Raw genomic sequence first — 20,589 nt, 5'->3', positions numbered from 1 at the left:
GACTTCTTCCTTCAGCACCATTGCTTTGTCATCATATGCTTCCGACTTCTTGAAATGATTGCCTACTGAGAAGCTATTATTGGTCCAATGACTCTCTCGTTTCCTATCATCTTTGTAATGCTTCCTGCATTGTTCAATATTTTTCTCATAGAATCTTTCAATATTGCAACTTGAGGCTTGTGTATGCTGAGCTTGTTCTTCCTCTTAGGTATTCTCTATCGGGGTGTATTCCAGATTGAAGACCTCTAATGAGGTGACATGGGTGAGTTCCACAGGTTCTCCTTCCAAGAGCAGTTAATGCAAAAGAAGGGTCATCACATAGGGATTGGGCCCTAATATAGAAATTAGAGTTCTCTTCAGTTTTCTACTTGAATCTTTTTTCTTTTAGTGGTGTTTAGGGTCTAGTAATTATGTTTCTATGTCTGCTTCTCTTTCATGCAGAATGGGAAACTGAGAAATAAAAGAGGACATCAGACAAATGGAAATGTTCACATTGTAATGTCATTAAAGCTATTGGACACAGCAGTCTATTGACCAAAAATTGTATTCTTGATAGCTTATGCCTTAATAGAACCTATCCATTCACACTACACATCAAATACTAAGAACAAGTCTTCCTTGGTAAGCCTAGTACATGGAGAAACAGAAAATCCAATTATCTCTTCAAGATCAAGTTCATCCAACGTTGGAGAGAATCTTCCATGAATTGAATACATGAAACTAGAAATAAAATCTATAGAGAATTGGGATCTTACAGAATTTAAGTACTTGGGAATTCATGAGAGATGAGTCCTTTAAGATAAATTAGAATATAACCTTTAGACAGGGTAAGGGAAAAAAAAGGAGTGACAGAATTCTGTAGTTCTGGCTCTTGTTTGGTCTTGTGACTATTTAAATCTTAGCTACAGACCCTCATATAGTACTACAACAACAACAACAACCATGTTTTCATGGATTACATCAGCACCAGGATTTTAAAAGGGGAAAGGGCGATTACTAATGGTTTCAAACATCAATTCTTTAAAACATAACAGAAGTTTTAGATTTTAGTGGTTTCTTTCCAAGGAGCTTTTGTGGTACAGTTAGGCTGTTCTCCACAAGGTCAGTCATTAGTTGATTGAGTGGTTTATTTTATTGTATTTGCAATGACTTATCTATGTAATCTGGAATTTGCAGTTTTTCCCTTTAGGAAAATTAAATGAAATTTTCTATGTAGCACTTACTCTCATAATCTTTTTATATGCTGCTACTGGGGTGTTGTAATTAAAAAATAACAATAATGCTGGACGCTCAAAAGTACTGAGCCAAGTTTTACATTGCAACAATTTTGCCTTTTTTATTAAATACTTTTATTGGGGGCTCTTACATCTCTTATGTGTGCTTTGTAAACCATTTTTTTCATGTTTATTAAATTTAAAATATGTTGAATCTTAAAAAATGTGAAGTCTATCTGTGTTATCATATCTAAAGAATTCCACCTTACCTTCAGAATGCATACAGGTACTAGGATGTCTTGGTCATTTTCTAAATCAACACACACATACACACACATACCACTCCATTTGAGGTCATTCAAACTCATCATGACCCTGTAGGATGGAGTAGATTGCCCCAACATGATTCCATAGCAGTAAATTTTTATGGAAGCAGACTACCTTACCTTTCTCTCACAGAATAGTTGGTGTGTTTGAATGTTCTGGTTAACAACGAAGAAGGCTTAAATGCTATGTCATTAGAGAACTTTACCAATTTCAAGAGATGGAAACATTGCCAATTCCAAGGCTCCTTAGATGGACATAACATTACTATGGTCTCATTTCAAATTTGAAACCAGTGATTTTTGAAAATTATCATCATCTCGATGGCAGTGTAAAGGAAAGAAAGAATGATTTCAAGGTGAGAAGGCAAACCCAAAGATTAAGAGTGACTAAAAGTTGGACGAACAAGATGATGACCAGGAAGTCAAGCTGAGGGCTGCTGGGAATGCCTTGAAGAAAGCGACGACAGTGCAAATGAAGGCTGGGAGGGGGATGTTTCCTACCTTTGGATGGTTATAATGCAGCAGACATTAATGCAGTGGGCATTCACACACATCTTGAATTTCCTAGTCTGTGCATGACTAATCCAAATATGCATGGAATGTTATTTTATTATAATTGCATGTCTCTGGGAAATAAAGTCACTTCTGTTTGGTCCTCTATTGTTCTCACAAGGAATGGTACAGTAATAAAGTTTTAATTATATTGATTTAGTCTGGTGATTTTTCTTAAGTTAATTAAGAATTTAATTATTGACCACTGATTTTTATTCCAGATATTTTCATTCTCTTGATGCAATATTGTATTGAGCTGTGGTTTTCAGACTTTATTATGCACCAGACAGTGTGTTAGAAAACAGATGGCTTGTCCTCACCCTTAGAGTTTCTGTTCAGGAGAGCTGAGCCTGAGGATTGGCACTTCCACCAAGTTTCCTGGGTGGTATAAAGCCTAATTAATTGGAATGAAAAATAAAGGAAAGGAATTCATTTTTCCTGCTGAAATTCTGTTTATGCTTACATGAAAATCATGATTCTAGAGTTTGGAATGCAAAAATCAATTGTTTCAACCTATGCTGGGACTATCCTTTTTTCTGCTAAAAAAAGTTAATTAAATTAATAAAAGTTTGTTTTCATGTATTCAAAATATTGTTATTTGTAATATTAAAATGTTCATTTAAAAAAGATTAATTAATTGGGTTACCCAAAGGAGAAGCAACCCTGTGGTGCAGTGATTAGGCATTCTCCTATTAAGCAAAAGGTTGGTAGTTCCCACCCACCCAGTGACCCTGCAGGAGAAAAGACCTATAAATCTGGTTCTGTGTGGGTTACAGGCAAAAAAAAAAAAACTTTCTAGGAAATTCTATTCTGTTACATGTGGTCATGTTGAATTGGAATACACATAATGATACCTAACAGCAAAATCAAACAAAAAAAAAACAAAGGATGGACTTGCAAGAATTAATTCAAGGGAAACTTGGATTATAGACCTAGATAAACCTTCTAAAAATTAGCCCAAAAATCCATTGGTGTGCAATTCTAACTTGATTACACATGATACACATGAGTCAGCATCCATTCAATGGCAGCTTGTTCTATCCTGTTCCCAGATGATTGCTGATTCTACGTGTCCACGAGTATCACTTTGAGAACCAGTGCTGTCCATAATCTACCACTTATCTGTGGATTGCATGTTGCTGTGATGCTGTAAGCAGGGTCACTGAATGTGAACATGACTCAGAGGAGCTTGCATATTCAGAATAGACCATGAAGAAGGAATAGGCCGTACACATCAGTGGGAAAATCACTAAAAGCCTTATGGACAGCAACGGGGCTTTGTCAAATATACTGAGAAACGTTTGCATCGTAACAAAACATTGTCAGATATAGTACCAGGAGATGAGCCCTTCTAGTGAGAAATGCTCAAAACACAGCTGAAGAAGAGATGATAGAGTTGCTCATAATGACAAAGTAGAGTTGATATAATGACATAGTTGGAGTAAAGCTTCCAGGACCTTCATTTATCAGTGGAACATAACTCAAAATGAGGGGGGAAATGCTTTAAAATCTACTAATAAGGATGTAGAATGTAAAAAGTATGAATCTAGGAAAATTAAATGAAATGCATAAAGATCAGTATGCTACACATTAGTGGGCTGAAATCAACTGGTACTAGCCATTTTTAATCAGACAATAATACAGTTAACTATACTGTGAATTAACACCTTCAAATGGAATGGTGTCACATTCATTTTCAAAAAGAACATATCAAGATATGTCTTGATCATTGGGCCTCCATTTAAGTACTCCCTCAATGCAAGAACACTTTGTTCTGTTAAACTGGCATTCCATGATGCTCACCTTCCCAACACGACTGAAGACAAAGTGAGTGCATAAGCAAATGTGGTGAAGAAAGCTGATGGTGCCTGGCTATCAAAAGAGATAGTATCTGGAGTCTTAAAAGATATAAACAAGCAGCATCTAGCTGAGAAACAACAAAGCCCACATGGAAGAAGCACACCAGCCTGTGTGATCATGAGGTGTCGATGGGACCAGGTATCAGGCATCAAAGAACAAAAATAATCATATCATTGTGAATGAGGGGGAGTGTGCAATGGGGACCCAAAGCCCAATCTGTAGGATCATGGAAGTTGACAAGCCAGTCAGGGTGCAGTATAGCACCGATGGAACACAATTTTCCTCTAGTTCTTGAATGCTTCCTCCCCACAACTATCATGATCCCAATTCTACCTTACAAATCCGGCTAGACCAGAGCATGAACATTGGCACAGTTAAGAGCTGAAAACAGGGAATCCAGGACAGATAAACCCCTCAGGACCAATAATGAGAGTAAAGATACCAGGTGGGGAAGAGGAAGGAGGGGATAAATGGGGAACTGATCACCATTATCTACATATAACCCCTTCCCTGAGAGATGTACAACAGAAAGGTTGGTAAAGGGAGATATAAGACAGTGTAAGGCATGACAAAATTATAATAATAATTTATAAATTATCAAGGGTTTTGAGGGAGATGGGGCGGAGAGGGAGGGGAGCTGATACCCAGGGCTTAGGTAGAAATAAAATGTTTTGAGAATGATGATGGCAACAAAGGAACAAATGTACTTGACACAATGGATGGATGGGTGCATTGTAATAAAAGTTGTACGAGCCCCCGATAAAATGATTTTTTAAAAGAAAGAAATTAAAAGAAGCATTGCATTTGGCAAATCTCGTGAACAAAACTTCTTTAAAGTATTGAAAACCAAGGATGCCACTGTGAGGACTATGACATGGCTACCTCAAGCCATGATATTTTAAAATTGCCTCATATGCATGGGAAAGTTAGACAACGAATAAAGAAAAATGTAGAAGAATCAGTGTAGTTTAGTTATTTTGCAGGTAAAGAGTGTTACTATACCGTGGACAGCCTGCCAGAAAAAAGAAACAAATCTGTCTTGAAAGTCTCTGCATGTTGGCTGCTTATTGTGGAAATCTTCAGGACCAGTTGGGAAATGGTTTTATGAGCAAGGGAAAGTGTTTATGAATTTCCCTGTTATAGTCCTGCAAGGACAATTCTTTAAACAGGTCAGTCACTGTGTTCTCAGTCTGACTGAAGAGGTCCTTCTCAGACCCAATTTTATTGTAGTGAAGAGCACACTGTAAACATTGCTTGTCTCAAAAGTGAAGGACACAGAGAAAAATAAATAAAGGAAAAGATTGGGTGTATGATTTCAGAAGCACACTTTAGGAATTAGCAAAATTTTTATCAGCAGAAATCAGAATTCAATACCTGGTTTACAGGTGATCTCAAATAATTCTTGAAATATAATCTTATATTTGGATATGTGTAAGAATACAACAAATGTACAGAATTTTCCTAAATCCTTCTCTAGATTTTGCAATTGGGTTAAAGACAATTTAAATTTGACCCCTAAATTCATATAGAATTTGTAATGGAAAACACAAACAACCACAGTACAGGAGGAAAACAAAACCAAAGCAAACACCTGATTTAGCGTCAAATAAAAGTGCTACCTTTCATTGACACTATAATAATCTCAAGTGCATAGACACTACTGTACTTGAGCTCTGTGCAAAATATTACATGCCCCTATCCCATTGCCATCCAGGCAATTGCAACGCATAGACAGAAACTATAGAATAGGGTACAACTGTGGGTTTCTGAGAATGTATAGAACATTTCTCCTCATGTATCTACTCATGTATCACACAAAGGAGATTGTAATTACTACTTCAATTGTAATTCTAGTTGTTTAGTACTCAGAGACATTAATCAATTTTCAAAGAAAAAAATCTCTATATAATCACGGAGGAAATGAGTATATTCTTCAAGCAACTGTCCTACATGAAGAAAAATATTATTTTAAAATATTCAGAAAATTTTTTCACTTTTCTTTTTTTTCAATCATTTTATTGGGGGCTTATACAACTCTTATCACAATTCATACATACATCAATTATGTAAAGCACATTTGTACATTCATTGCCCTCATCACTCTCAAAACATTTGCTCTCCACTTAAGCCCTTGGCATCAGCTCCTCATTTTCCCCCTCCCTCCCCACTCCCCCCTCCATCATGAACCCTTGATAATTTATAAGTTATTATTTTGTCATATCTTAAACTGTCCGACATCTCCCCTCACCCACTTTTATGTTATCCATCCTCCAGGGAGGAGGTTATATGTAGATCCTTGTAATCAGTTCCCCACCTTCCCTCTACCCTCCTGGTATCACCACTCTCACCACTGGTCCTGAAGGAATCATCCATCCAGGATTCCCTGTGTCTCCAGTTCCTATCTGTACCAGTGTACATACTCTGGTCTAGCCAGATATGTAAGGTAGAATTGGGATCATGATAGTGGGGGGAGATGGAGGAAGCATTTAGGGACTACAGGAAAGTTGTATATTTCATCGTTGCTATACTGCATCCTGACTGGCTCATCTCCTCCCCATGACCCTTCCGTAAGGGGATGTCTAATTGCCTACAGATGGTCTTTGGGTCTCCACTCCACCCTCCCCCTCATTCACAATTATATGATTTTTTGTTCTGATGATATCTGATACCTGATCCCTTCAATACCTTGTGATCACATAGACTGGTGTGCTTTTTCCATGTGGGCTTTGTTGCTTCTGAGCTAGATGGCCACTTGTTTATCCTCAAGCCTTTAAGACCCCAGACACTATATCTTTTGATAGCCGGGCCCCATCAGTTTTCTTCACCACATTTGCTCATGCACCCATTTGTCTAATGTAGAGCCATGGAGACAATCTCTATGAATGAGAAAGGAAAACTAGAATTCATTTTTTGAAGTTGTGGGTAAAAGACTAACTAAAACCCATCCATGGCGTTAGGGGCTTTCTTTACAAAGCATAATCTTTGTTGTCTCTCACATTCCCAGGAATGTAGTGATGGTATTATAAATTCTTTAAGAATTGCCAATGGCAAGCATGTGGGCATTAGAGATAATGTTTTGTGCATACCAATTATAAACATGAGCAGTTTTATTACCTGGTGTTCTTCCCCATGAGAATTTCAGTTCACAGTACAGAGAGAATCTATGCAATTTAAGAGGAAAATAATTGATTTCAGAGTTGCCTTGAACTTCTGTTACTACCTGTTTATTCCCTGATGTAAGAACTGGCTTTCTTCCCTAGAGTTTAGAAAGTCCGGCAACATCTGGCCCAACATCTTTCCCTTGATGTAACATCTTCAAAGGTATTTTCATTGTAAATGGTTGCATTTCTTGCCATGATTCTTGAAGTTCTGTCGTGTTTGAAATATTTTTTGACAAATCAATTTAAAAATGAGGAATCAATTTAAAAGTAAGAAATAATTGTCCAGACACTGTCAGAGGGTGTTTTGTTACTTCTTTATTAGCTGTAGTGAAAATTAAGCCAAATAAGAATTATTAGATTATTCTATGAGCTAATCAAAAATATCCTTTCATAATTGTTAGTGAGTGAGACCTTCACCCAGACCACTCACTGAAACAGAGATAGAAACAGTAAAGCTTTATTCAGACAGATTCGAATCTGGGCCCCCACCAGCAACTGAGGCAGGCTCAGTCTGTATGGCGAGAGCCCCGAACAGCTTCAAAGGGAAGTTATTATACATCCTTGTGGGGAGTCTTGGCAAGCAAGGGGAGGGGGAAGGCAAGTTCTTGTGTGAAACTGGCAAAGCATTCTCAGAAAAGTGAAACAAAACAGTTTTTAAGTCTAACAAAGTAAGTTCTATATTTAAGATCATTTTGTCCCCAGTGGTCTGCCAAACGATACTGTAGGTAGGCTAGGCTGCTTCTTGGAACGTAAACATCCTGGCTGGGCTACACCTGTTTCAGGCTGCAATTTAAAAATGTTTCCATTTCTGACCTGGGGGGGGCGGGGGGGGGTGAACTGCCTGTTACTGTGACAGGGCACCCTTTCCTGACCGGGCAGGGGGGTGAGCTGCCTGTTTTTGTTACAGGGCACAGTGTCACAATAATCATCACATATATTCCAAGTGTACAGTAATATTAAGTGGTAGTGGGAGAAAATGTTTTTTTAATGTTTGAAGTCTTTATTCATAATCATTCAAATTAGAGATTATCAAATGCCTATGAAATTATTCCTGTCTTTCAAAATATTCTAAGCTATGGGGTCAAACATGAATCAGATTAGACTCACAGTAATTAACAACAATGGCAGTCTTTTAGAAAAGTGTACTGCAGACTTGTGCAAATATGCCAGAAAATGTTCACTTTAACCAACAAAATTCAAAAAATTATTATTTGAAAGATTCATAAGAAATTTTGCATTAGCAACCTCTTTACAGGGACACTTTGACTAATATTGGACTATAGAAATTCAGTGATGTAAAAAATGCTCTATATCTCCATCATTGGGGCGGGGCGCGGGGGAACAACCATTGCACACAAAGAGGAGCCAAGAGATAGAGGGCCATTAACCTGGACAATTTTCAGAAACAGGCTGAAGGGAAGAAACTGGAGGGGAAAAATTATAGAATGACATTGATTCCATAGTTAATGAAGTAGTTTGGCATTTTCAATTTAAACAAATATTTTGACCCCAGGAAGTTTTCTGCTGTAGACCTAGAACCATCCAACTAGTGCCAACAGCACTTTTCAAGGAAGCTAGCCCAGAGAGTTATCTTTTCTGCAGTCTTTTAAGCAAGGTTGGGGCCAGTGCAGGTGATTTGATAGAAAGAATAGCAACTTGAGATAAATCTTCGATTTATCAGTATAATCCAGAGAATATATTCAGATCAAAGGAGTCTTCTGGGCCAGTTAAATTGGAGGCACAGTGGTTAGAGCAATAGGTTATGGAGATTGTTTTCTGAGCCTTCAAAGGGTGGATTTTTTAAAAATCTTTGTATTGGGGCTCATAAGGCTCTTATCACAATCTGTACATACATCAATTGAGCAAATCACCCTTATACATTTGTTGCACTCATTCTCATAATTCACCTTCCACTTGGGTTCCTGGAATCAGCTCGGTTTCCCTGTTTTTCCCCCACCCCCTCCCTCCCCACTCCCTCCCCCCTCCCCCCCGGTCCCTTGATAGTTTATAAATAATTATTATATCTTATCTTACACTCCCCGGCATCTCCCCTCACCCACCACCCCATTGCCCATCTCCCAGAGAGGAGGTTACACATAGATCTCCGAGATCGGTTCTCCCTTTCTACACCCCCTTCCCACCTGGTGTCGCCACTCCCACCGCTGGTGTTGAGGGGTTCGTCTGTCCTAGATTCCCTGTGTTTCCAGATCCCTACTGCACCGCTGTACATCCTCTGGTATAACCAGGTCCGCAAGGTAGAATTGGGGTCATGATAATTGGGAGGGGAGGAAGCATTCAGGAACTAGAGGAAGGTTTTGAGTTTCCTTGTTGCTACACTGAACCCTGAGTGACTCATCTCCTCCCCACTACCCCTCTGCAGGGGATGTCCAGCTGTCTACAGATGGGCATTGGGTACCCATCATGTACTCCCCCTCATTCTCACCACCACCCCACCTTTGTTGTTTGAGACCTGGTCTGCTCTGCCCTTCACGATCACCTATGTTGGTGTGCTGCTTCCGTGTGGACTTGGTTGCTTCTGGGCTAGATGGCTGCTTGTTTGCTTTCAAGCCTTTAAGTCCCCAGACACTATATCTTTTTGATAGCCGGGCACCATCAGCCTTCTTCCCCACACTTGCGTATGCACACTTTCGTCTTCAGCGATTATGTGAGGAAGGTGATCACACAATGATTGTTTTTGTTCCTTGGTGTCTGCTACATGGTCCATTCAACACCTTGTATTCGCTTAGGCTGTGTGCTTCTTCTCTGTGGGCTTTGTTGCTTCTGAGCTAGATGGCCGCTTGCTTGCCTTCAAGCCTTTAAGACCCCCAGATGCTATAACTTTTTGATAGTCAGGCACCATCAGCTTTCTTCACCACATTTGCTTACACACACGTCTGTCTTCAGTGATCATGTCGGGAAGGTGGGTATCCTGCAATGACAGTTTAGCAGGGCGAGGTGCTATTGTATTGGGGGATTATGCATAAGGAGGCCCAATGTCCATCTGCTACCCTACTACTGAACCTATAAATATATGCACATAAGTCTATTGCCCCCATAATCATAAATATATTTACATATGTACATGTCTGTATTTAGGGTTCTCTGTATGCACTTTGCCTCCTACTCTTTTCCTCTATTTCCTTTCGCTTTCCTCCCATCCCACCCATAGGGTGGATCTTGAGGGATTTTCTTAAAGGACCAGGACAAGCTCAGGAAGAAGTGTTCATAAAATGGGAAGCTACATTAGTGAGAAAAAGTTCAGGATGTTTGAGATGAGGAATTTTCTTCCATCATGACAATGAGCCTTCCGTTCTCTCTGGGTACCAAGGACTGGTCTACGAAACCTGTTGTTGGGAAACCTCCCCCCACCCTTCATGCTCTCCTCATCACACCACTTCAACTGCATTTTCTTCCTCAAAGTCAAAGAATATTTCAAAGTAATATGATTTACATCCCCAGCGGATACTAGAACTGCTGTTTTGATATGGTTTAAATCACAGTGCAGAAATTATTTGAGGGAGAATTAGAGGAATGGAAACATAACCCTCAGACATGTATAGATCTAGATGGAGGAAGTGTTTTTGGGGAGGGACAGTGGACCAGGGCAGTGGTGTGGTAATGGGGGTAAAAGGGAGATAATTTCAAGAGGCCCAGGAAGGAAAAAGAAAATGTCTAGAAACTGATTGTGGTAGCAATTGTACAATACTGCTTGACGTGATTGAACCATGGCATGATATTATGTGTGTTTTAACTCCCAATTAAAAATAAATTTTAAAAGAAATGATAGCTTCACATTTTGACATTTTTTGGTGCGTTTGTAGCAATACCTTTTAACTTCCTCCACTTCACTGTCAGTTTGTCTTACTTTGGTGGATAGCATATTGCTGTGAGGCTTGAAGTTTTGTATGTCAAATACCAACAGAGTCACATAAGGTGGACTGGCTTCAGTAAAGCTCCCAGACTAAAAACAGACTATTAACCAGGAATAAACTGTCCAGTTTGAGGGATTGGCCTCTGAAAATCATATGACTAGCACAGGCGGTGCCAGAAGAGGAAAAGTTCGGATGAAAAGGAATTAGAAATGTGACTGAGGAGGAGTTGCCTCCGTAAAGTAGAAGTGACCATTATGTGGATAGAGGAAAGCATTCAGGACCTTCATTTGCTAATGGAGCTTGACTCAGAATGGGAAGAAATCACTGCAAAACCATTTAATAAGCAGAATATTGAATTTGTGAAGTATAAAATTAAGAAAATTGGAAGTCATCAAAATTGAAGTAGAATGCATAAAAGTAGATCTCTTAGATTTTAATGAGCTGAAATGGACTGTCACTGGCAATTTTGAATCAGACAATCATTTGGATTACTAGGCTGGCAATAACATTTAAAGAGGAATGGTATCCATGTAATATCAAAAATAACATATGAAGATATAATATCTGTATGCCTATAAGGCAGTGCCATTAACATACTATGATTCAAATTTTCACACCAGACATAAAAGCTTATGATGAAGAAATATATAGATTTCTTCACTTTGAAGTTGATCCAACATGTAATTAAGATGCATTGATAATTATTGGAAAATGAAATGGAGAAGTTAGAAATGAAAAGAAAGAAACCGTGATTGGAAAATATAGTGCTGGTGATAAAAGTGAAACTGGAAATCACATAATGGAATTTTGCAAGGCCATGGACTTCTTCAATGCAAATACCTTTTTCCAGAAACATAGTAATTACACAGGTGGCCCTTGGCCGATGAGATACACAGGAATCAAATTGACTATATCTGTGCAAAGAAATAATGTAGCGGCTCAGTGTCATCATTCTAAAAGAGACCAGGTCCCGACTATGGAACACTCCATCCATTATTATTCATATATAACTTCAAGTTCAAGTTGAAGAAGATTGAAACAAGTACACAGGAGCCAAAATACAACCTTGAGTATGGCCCGCCTAGATTGTGAGAATATCTCAACTACGGATTTGCTTTATTGCACATCCCTCTGTTACTAACAGAGGGATGATTCCTTGGGGAGTTGTAGATGTGGATTCTCTTTCTTCTTATATAGGCCATGGTGTTCATGTCATTTCTACACCCCTCTACTACAATCATAGATTTTGACACATACGGACTCTAAGACAGAATAAAATAGCTCATTAAGGTTTCTGAAACTAAAAATCTTTATGGGAACAGACAATGTCATTTTTCTCCGGTGGATAGATTGGTGGGCTCAAGCTTTTGATCTTGTCATTATAGCTCAATACATACCCCAGTATACCATCAGGGATCCTTACCAAGCAAATAGATGTGTAAAATTATTCCACTCCATGCGTCAGTGAGCCATATCAGAATTCAAGAGAAAGAAGGCCATGCCCATCAAGACAGGAGTGTGTGTAGATCCCTGCCTCGGGTGGGAAGGCAGCAGGCATCAGAGCCTGAAGCACTGAGGAGACTGTGAGACGGAGCAGAGGATCACTGTGGTGGGCTTCCTGGCCATGTGGACAGAGGCCAAGGGGCAATGTGACTGAGAGGCTGAGGACCAGAAAATAATGGCTGAACCAAAGTGCTACGGACTGAAGAACTATATTCTTACCATCTGTAATCTTAGCTTCCCTAATATAGCTTCATAATCATGAGTATAGTCTGTCAGTTCCCTGGAACTATTTTTTTTATCATTTTATTAGGGACTCATACAACTCTTATCACAATCCATACATACATCAATTGTGTAAAGCACATTTGTACATTCATTGCCTTCATCATTCTCAAAACATTTGCTCTCCACCTAAAGCCCTGGCATCAGCTCCTCATTTTTCCCCTCCCTCCCCGCTCCCCTCTACCTCATGAACCCTTGATAATTTATAAATTAATGCAATGAATTGTTGAACCCAATAGAGAAGTGGAGTGCAAAGAAGGAGAGAGGATGAGGCAGCCAGACTGGAGTAGTATCAATTCTCCTTCTCTCTACTAAAGCTCAGAGGAGGTCAGACCTGGCATTTCCTCAACTGTGTACAGAATGTGTACTTTTAGCCATCCAGAAGATAAAGGTCGTACATTTCTCCAAAATCCACTGTCAATCTGAATCATTAGAACTCTGCATCGCAGCTGCTATGCAATTTAAGTCTCAATTATTAAAATGTAGTTAAAGTTCCTAAACAATCGCCTCACACAGGTTATTCCCGGTAGTTTGCATAATTGATACACATAATCCCCAAGTACTGAGGAATACAACATAATAACAAATTTCATAGCATGGTAAGACAGTTTATGTGCTGTTCTCTTCATTCCGGCACAAGAATGGGATGTATTTTCAAAGCGAGGCAATACCCTGAAAAGTAAGGGACATTTTGTTGGTTAGCTTGAGGAACTCTTGCCTTGAGGTCAATATATTTTCCTGAAGGGGAGGATGTGGGGCCTTCAGGTGGATCTGGACTTTAGAAAATGATTTTATAAATTCACCTGCTCCCATATCCCTTGAGATTTTTTTTTGAAATGCTGGCTGGAACAGGTAAAATACATGCCCATTACAAATGAGCTGCTGAGCTGATATCTATATTCCCATGACAAATATCATCTCTGGCTTAAGATGATATACTTGGCTTTTAGTTTTTATTTAAACATCATTATCATTTTACTGCCTAATAAAATCACATGGGGATGGCATCTAACTTACACTGGCTTCCTAGTGGTGCAGAGGCAGTCGTCACCACCAGCATCAGTCGCTCAGGGTTGATTCCTATGCGGCAGAAGTCAGACATGGCTCCAACCTCCAAAGTTTATACCATTTCTGACACAAACGACAACCTCCTACAATATTCTCTACTTCTCCACAGAGTTTAATAATTCGTTACAGTGATCATACAGAACTCAGAGACACATTCACAGTTACGAAATCTATTAGGGAAGTTCATGGTTCAAATTCAGGATCAGGAATGCGCAGGATACAGTTCTGCAGTCAGCATAGCTTCCTCTCAGGCATGTTCACAAGCATTCCACTCTCTGCATCTTGAACTTTTGGTCTTGTCTCTGCCTTCCTCGGATAAGTGTTACACAGCAATTCCAGCTTTATCAGTAAGCGCCCAAAGACACCCACAAATATACCAACAAATCTCCTGGCTGAAGGCACTTAGATGTCATGATGAGTTGGCCATGAAGTGCACCAGCCTGTCCCATGCTAGAGTCTTAGTTGTGCCACTGGGACATCTTGCTCTCTTTTATGTCTTTGCTGTCACGGCTCCCTATGCTCCGTATGGAGGAGTTTCGGGGAGAGAATATCAGGACCAAAGTCATCCTCGACTCCTGGTTTTTCTTTTTTCTTTTTAAGCAGTTAAGATTTTATTTTTTAAATAATGGCCTAAAAATAAACAGTATTAAAAAAGTTTATTAATACATATGTACATTTAGTGGTGGTTTCTTTTAAGACAAAATACTGAAATATTAGTTAACACAAACAAAACCCCCAGAATCTATATACAGACTTCATACCATAACAATAGCTTAAATTTATATTTTTTCCATAAGAAAAGATTCACACCTGGTAACAGAAAGCTAGTTATCTAGTAAAATTCTTTTCTAATTCCATTTTTGAGGCGGAAATTAATAAACCTAATTGATTTACGTAGAGGTGGCTACATACACACATAAACGTGTCAAGGTTTGTTTTTCGGTAATAAATAGATTTCTCTAGGAGTCAGCACACATGAATGCTCTACTTCCTTAAGAAAGGAGCTTAGGTCATATGCTAAACTTTAATCACTTTGACCCCTTATAATGTAGATTTCTACAAAGGCCTTAACAATTTGGGGAAGATAAATAAAAGCAAAGTCACACTCAAGAAACTCCTAGGGACAGAGTAATAAAGTGACTTTTTCATATAGTTTTAAAAGGTATGTTTTTTTACCCAAGTTGTGGTATTGAAAAATGATTACAAAGCAACTTACCTGGCCAAACCAAACCCCAAATAGGAACCATTGTGCTTATCTTGGTATAATTTCTTTGGTAGTCCCTACAGTTTAGAGCACAATTTAAACATCTGTTCATCTAAGCCCTTCTTACTGTTAAATACATTATGGCAAGTTATAAAACAGCTTAGTTTTACCATTTGTAAAAATTCAAGTTTTTAACAGCTTGCTATATGGCAACTGTAGATAAATGAGTTACCTTATTACAACTCAAACTTTGTAAACAAGTTTTCTTTTTAAGAATCAGAATGGATGAATATTGAGGCTAACAAAGTCCTGCGTCACTTAGTATACCTTTTAAGGTGGCCCTTCAGTTCAAAAGTCCAATAAAAATTTACTAGTGTGTCAAAGTAACACTGGACTAAAAAAAATATTGCGATGGTACAAATTGCAGCTAGCTTCTGTCTTGTCCTTGGGAATGAAATCATCTTTTGTAAACAAGTTTTGCTGTTTAATGGCTGACAGACAATACATTTCTCCCTTACTGCCCATTTTAAGTGAGTGCTGAGGAGAATCACAGCATGTTTTGGTGTTAAATTGACTGGTCAATTCCAACACGTCTGCTGGTTTTCACGTCTAGTGTTTTCCTGGTGGTTTTTCAGTGCTCTTCGGTGGTGTCATTATGCCTCCACTGCACACGGGTGACAACTGTCCCCCTTTTCTGAAGGTGTTTATGTCATTTACTTCATCCAGCATAACCAGATAATTTGAATGTGTCTGAATGTTGTGCCTGTCTTCCATGGGAATCTTCTTAAAAGCCTTCAGCTTCACTGGACTGTTGTCCTTTGTTACATTGACAAAAGGTACCATCCAATCTACACATTCAGAAATAATGTCCCATTCCAAACCTGAAGCTTTCTTTACCACTTCATGGGAAGTAAAATGGCACAGGGCAGCAGCAGCCAGTATTCTGTACTGGAACTCTAATGAATCCACAGCTAGAATACACAGATATAAAAGCTGAGCTATTTGGATGAACGTTTCCTGAGAATATTGAGGTAGAAGAACTTTAGGAGCATCTTTAAGAGCATCAATTTGGAGAAAGAGGTTCAGCCAGGAGATGATTGTGACTGGACAGAGTTCCCATTTTAAAGCCTTTAATATAAAGAGTTCCATCCTTAAGTAATCCTCTTCATTGCATGCACCATCAGTGACATAAGCAAACTCGTGGAGTTTAGGAGGATAGATTTCCTCAAGTTTGGAAGCAATGAATAAAGAAGTGATTCCAATGAGTTGAAGCATGTTTTTATTGACATCCTTTTGTGTCAACATAAATCTATCAAAAAAGTCTTGTGCAAGATAAAATGTTTCCCTATGAAGTGTGTATACTTCACATACCTCTAAAAGCCAATCTAGAAGTATTGACCTCATCTGTGGCTCCAAGTCAGAATGCAGAACTTCAAAATGCTTGTCATGAACGTATCTGCTCTCTTTTTTCAACATATTTTGCCAAACTTCATTTGAACATCCCCAGCTTAAATCAGGCAAGGGTGAAGGATTTATAAAAAGATTTTTAAATCTGTAATTTGTAAATCTGGAAAAGTCACTTGTTCCTATTTCTTTGTGGGGTGTTTCAATGATAATGCAGGGACTAATCCCCCCAGATAATACAGGTGGCCAACAGTTCCTGATCTCATATTGCTGTTTCCTGGTGACCTCTTCGTTTCTTTTTTTGACATCCTGGGTGGTTTTCCTCTTCTTGGCCTGAACTACCTGGGCTTCTTGAGGGGAATCTGGCTGACTGGGTTGGGACTGCTGCTTAGCTTGTAAACGGCTACTGCGTCTGGACATCTTCTTTCAGGTGTTTGAAACCCCGCCAGCCCCGCCACTGCTCGCCTCCCCTGGTTTTTCTTAATGGTAATGAGATCCTATTTCCACCTCTGACATGGCGAATTTTAAGCCTAACTGGGTGGTCAAACTGACCCATCTACCAGGGTTATAATCATCTTATTTGCATGGTCCCACACCCACAAAGGTACCATTTGCCTTATTTATATTATTAAAAACGATTTAATTCCTTTAGTAGGCCCCAATACGTGACAGTTTCATAATCGTACACACTGTTGGGTGAGAGTAACAAACACTGTAACTTGAAGGGCCATGATGAGTAATTTAAATCCATTTTAACAGGGGGGAAAACAAGCTGGTTTTCATAGAAAAGGAGAAATTTCCAATGTTATTTAATCTGATCTCTATGCCCTGCCCTGTGTTGTTTATACACACTATTACAATGAGTCACCCTAAGACAATAAGAAGCCTCATGTGAAACGGGAGACTTGAGGACATTTCAGGATCTTGCATTGTGAAGAGTCAAGTAGGTGTGAAGCAACCCTCAACCCTGTTGACACCCGGTGTCTATGGAGCTGGCTGTCCGTTCCCCAACCCTGCGCCTGTTTTGTGCCCCCACACTTCCTCCCACCAGAGTAATATTGTCCCTCTGTCCCCAGTCTAACTCTTTCCTAAAACCGACAACTTCCTTGTGAAATAACAGTAAGTAAGTCGCGCTGCACATTTCTTAAGTGTCATGGCTCTTAATGTTTAATTCTAGATTCCGTATATAGAAAATTACAACTAAATCAGGATTGACTGATTATGTTTTTCTCTTCACTTAAAATAGTTATTCAAATGCTTTAATTACATGCTGGGTATCTTTAAAAAGATGATGGCAATTATATAGTTAGGATTTGGTTATACAGATCGTGAAAATTTTGTTCTGTCATTATAAAAGAATTAGATGTATATTTTAATACAAATTCACAGATATAGACTGTGAAAACTGCGTGGCAAATATTAGACTCTGAATATCTTTAAGATTTTGTTGACATCTATTTTTCGAAATAGCTCATCAGTATGCCCTCAGTTTCTGGAATCTGGTTCACTTTATTTCCCACTTGGCCATATGCTGCCTCCTGAGATGGTTGATAGTACTATGAGTGTGTGGTTCTCCCATATCTTTTGATACTTCCCTTGGGTCACTCAGCATTTTTGCCATTGGAACTCACCAATATTTCATCTCCAGGCTTGAGTTTGTCTTCAGTTCTTTCAACTGAAGAGCTGCTAAGTGAATTCTTCCCTTTTGGTTTTTAACTTCATGTCTCCACTCTCTTCAAAGCAATAATTTGCTTCATCTCTTTGAACCCTTCGATATTATTTGGTCAACTGTTTTACTTCTCCCTTTCTCCCATTTGCTTTACTTATTCTATGTTGAAGGGCAAGTTTCAGAATCTCTTTTCACATCTACCTTAGTTTTTCTTTCCTGCTTTTTAAATGGTCTTTTGCGTTCTTCATGGATGAGGGTCTTAATGTCATCACACCAATCATCAGGGCTTTGTCTCCCAATCATCAGATTTCAATGCATCCAATCTGTTCTTTAGATGATCTCTTAATTCTGATCGTGTATACTTAAGTTCATAATTTGGCTCTCAGAGACTTGTTTAATTTTCTTCAATTTTAACATGAATTTTATATGAGGAATTGATGGTCTGTTCCACAGTTGGCATCTGATCTTATTCTGACTGGTGATATTGATCTTGTTCATCATCCCTTCCAGAGGTATATTCAATGTGATTCCCAGGTATACCACCCAGTGAGGTCAATTAGACTATGAAAAAAAAGAAAAGAAAAAAATCTTACTGCCATTGAACCCATTCTGATAGCAACTGATAGCAGCACTATAGGACAGAATAAAACTGCCTCCAGGAGTTTCCAAAACTGTACATCTTTAAAGGAGTAGAAAGCCTCTTCTTTCTCTTGCTGACCTGCTGTTTCAAACTGCTGGTCTGTTGGTTAGCAATCTAAAATATAACAGAATATGCAAATAGGGCAGAGTCACCATTTATGCTATTTTTAAAAGTATTTTATTAGGGACTCATACAACTCTTATCACAATCCATACATATACATATACCAATTGTATAAAGCACATCTGTGCATTCTTTGCCCTAATCATTTTCAAAGCATTTGCTCTCCACTTAAGCCCTTTGCATCAAGTCCTCTTTTTTCCCCTCCTTCCCCACTCCTCCCTCCCTCATGAGCCCTTGATAATTTATAAATTATTATTTTGTCATATCTTGCCCTATCCGGAGTCTCCCTTCACCCCCTTTTCTGTTGTCCATCCCCCAGGGAGGAGGTCACATGTAGATCTTTGTAATTGGTTCCCCCTTTCCAACCCACCTACCCTCTACCCTCCCAGTATAATCCCTGACACCCCTGGTCCTGAAGGTATCATCCACCCTGGATTCCCTGTGCCTTCAACTCCTATCTGCACCAGTGTACAACGTCTGCTCTAGCCAGACTTGCAAGGCAGAATTCGGATCGTGGTAGTTGGGGGGGGGGGGGCATTTAGGAACTGGAGGAAATCTATATTCTTCATTGGTGCTACGTTGCACCCTAACTGACTCAGCTCACTTATGCTGTTTTAAAGAAGTGACAGCAACATTTTATTGTGTGATCTCTTGAGTCATTAATATCACCAAAACTGTACTTCCAACTTTTACAGGTTCATTGTTTCCAACTTTCACAGGTCAATCACTAATAAGTATTATCTTTGAATCCTCATCAAAACTTTAATCAACTTATGACTTCCGTTTTAAAAATCATCATTTTTTTCATCTTTGGTGTGTGCATTTGAATTAAATTAGACAGGCCTTTTTCTGTCGTTGTTGTTAGGTATTGGGTGCTGTCAAGTCCGTTCGGACTCATGGTCATGCCACATACAACATAGTGATCCCCAAGAAATACTGCTCTATCCTGTGCCTTCATCATCATTGGTTTGTTTGAACCTGTTGTGGCACCCACTGTATCAATTCATCTTGCTCACGGCCTTCCTCTTTTCTGTTGCCCCCCTACTGTACAAAGCATGATGTCCTTTTCCAGGGACAGTCTCTCCTAATAACATGTCCAAAGGGCCAGAGAGAAGTCTTCCAGCATTCTGACCATACATCTTCCAAGACAGATTTGTTTTATTTTTTGGCAGTCCATGATACTTTCAATATTCTTTGCTGGCATGATAACTCAAATGTATCGATTCTTTTTTTTTTTTTTTTTACTTTTCTATTAAATGTCCAACTTTCGCTTGCATGCTTTTGCTCTTATTAGGTGCTGCGGCATCTGTGCCAATGCAGGACAATCCTGTGTATCACAAAAAGAAATACTGCTCATAGTTGTGCCATCCTCACGACTATTTGTATGTTTCGGCCCCTCCATGAAGCCACTGTGCCAATCCTGCCAAAAATATTCCTCTTTTTCATTGTCCTGCTACATTGCCAGGCATGATGTCCTTCTCCAAGGACTTATCTCCCCTAACAAGAGGTCCAAAGTTCATGAGATGAAGTTTCTCCATCCTTGACTCTAAGGAGCATTCTGGCTGTACTTCTTCCAAGACAGATTTATATACGGAGCAAATAATCAGAAAAGCTGGATTATAGAAGAATGCAGCATCAGGATTAAAGGAAGGCATATGACACAAGCTTGCTGAAAGAGAGGAGGACTTGTTGAACATCAAGGATTTCAGTC

The 20,589-nt window shown here is 39.1% G+C and overlaps 1 protein-coding gene and 1 pseudogene across 1 annotated transcript in view; one reads left to right on the top strand and one right to left on the bottom strand.

Moving 5' to 3' along the window:
- MARCHF1 (membrane associated ring-CH-type finger 1) overlaps positions 1-20,589 on the top strand; it is a 526,762-nt gene that overhangs the window by 68,760 nt on the left and 437,413 nt on the right. The gene's annotated exons all lie outside the window — the stretch shown is intronic.
- Positions 15,009-16,904, bottom strand: LOC142443258 (G1/S-specific cyclin-E2 pseudogene; annotated as a pseudogene).

Source organism: Tenrec ecaudatus, chromosome 3 (assembly GCF_050624435.1).
Source record: "Tenrec ecaudatus isolate mTenEca1 chromosome 3, mTenEca1.hap1, whole genome shotgun sequence".
NCBI classification, from domain to species: Eukaryota; Metazoa; Chordata; class Mammalia; order Afrosoricida; family Tenrecidae; genus Tenrec; species Tenrec ecaudatus.
The sequence above is the reverse complement of the archived record's forward strand: the minus strand, read 5'-3'. Positions and strand labels throughout refer to the sequence as shown.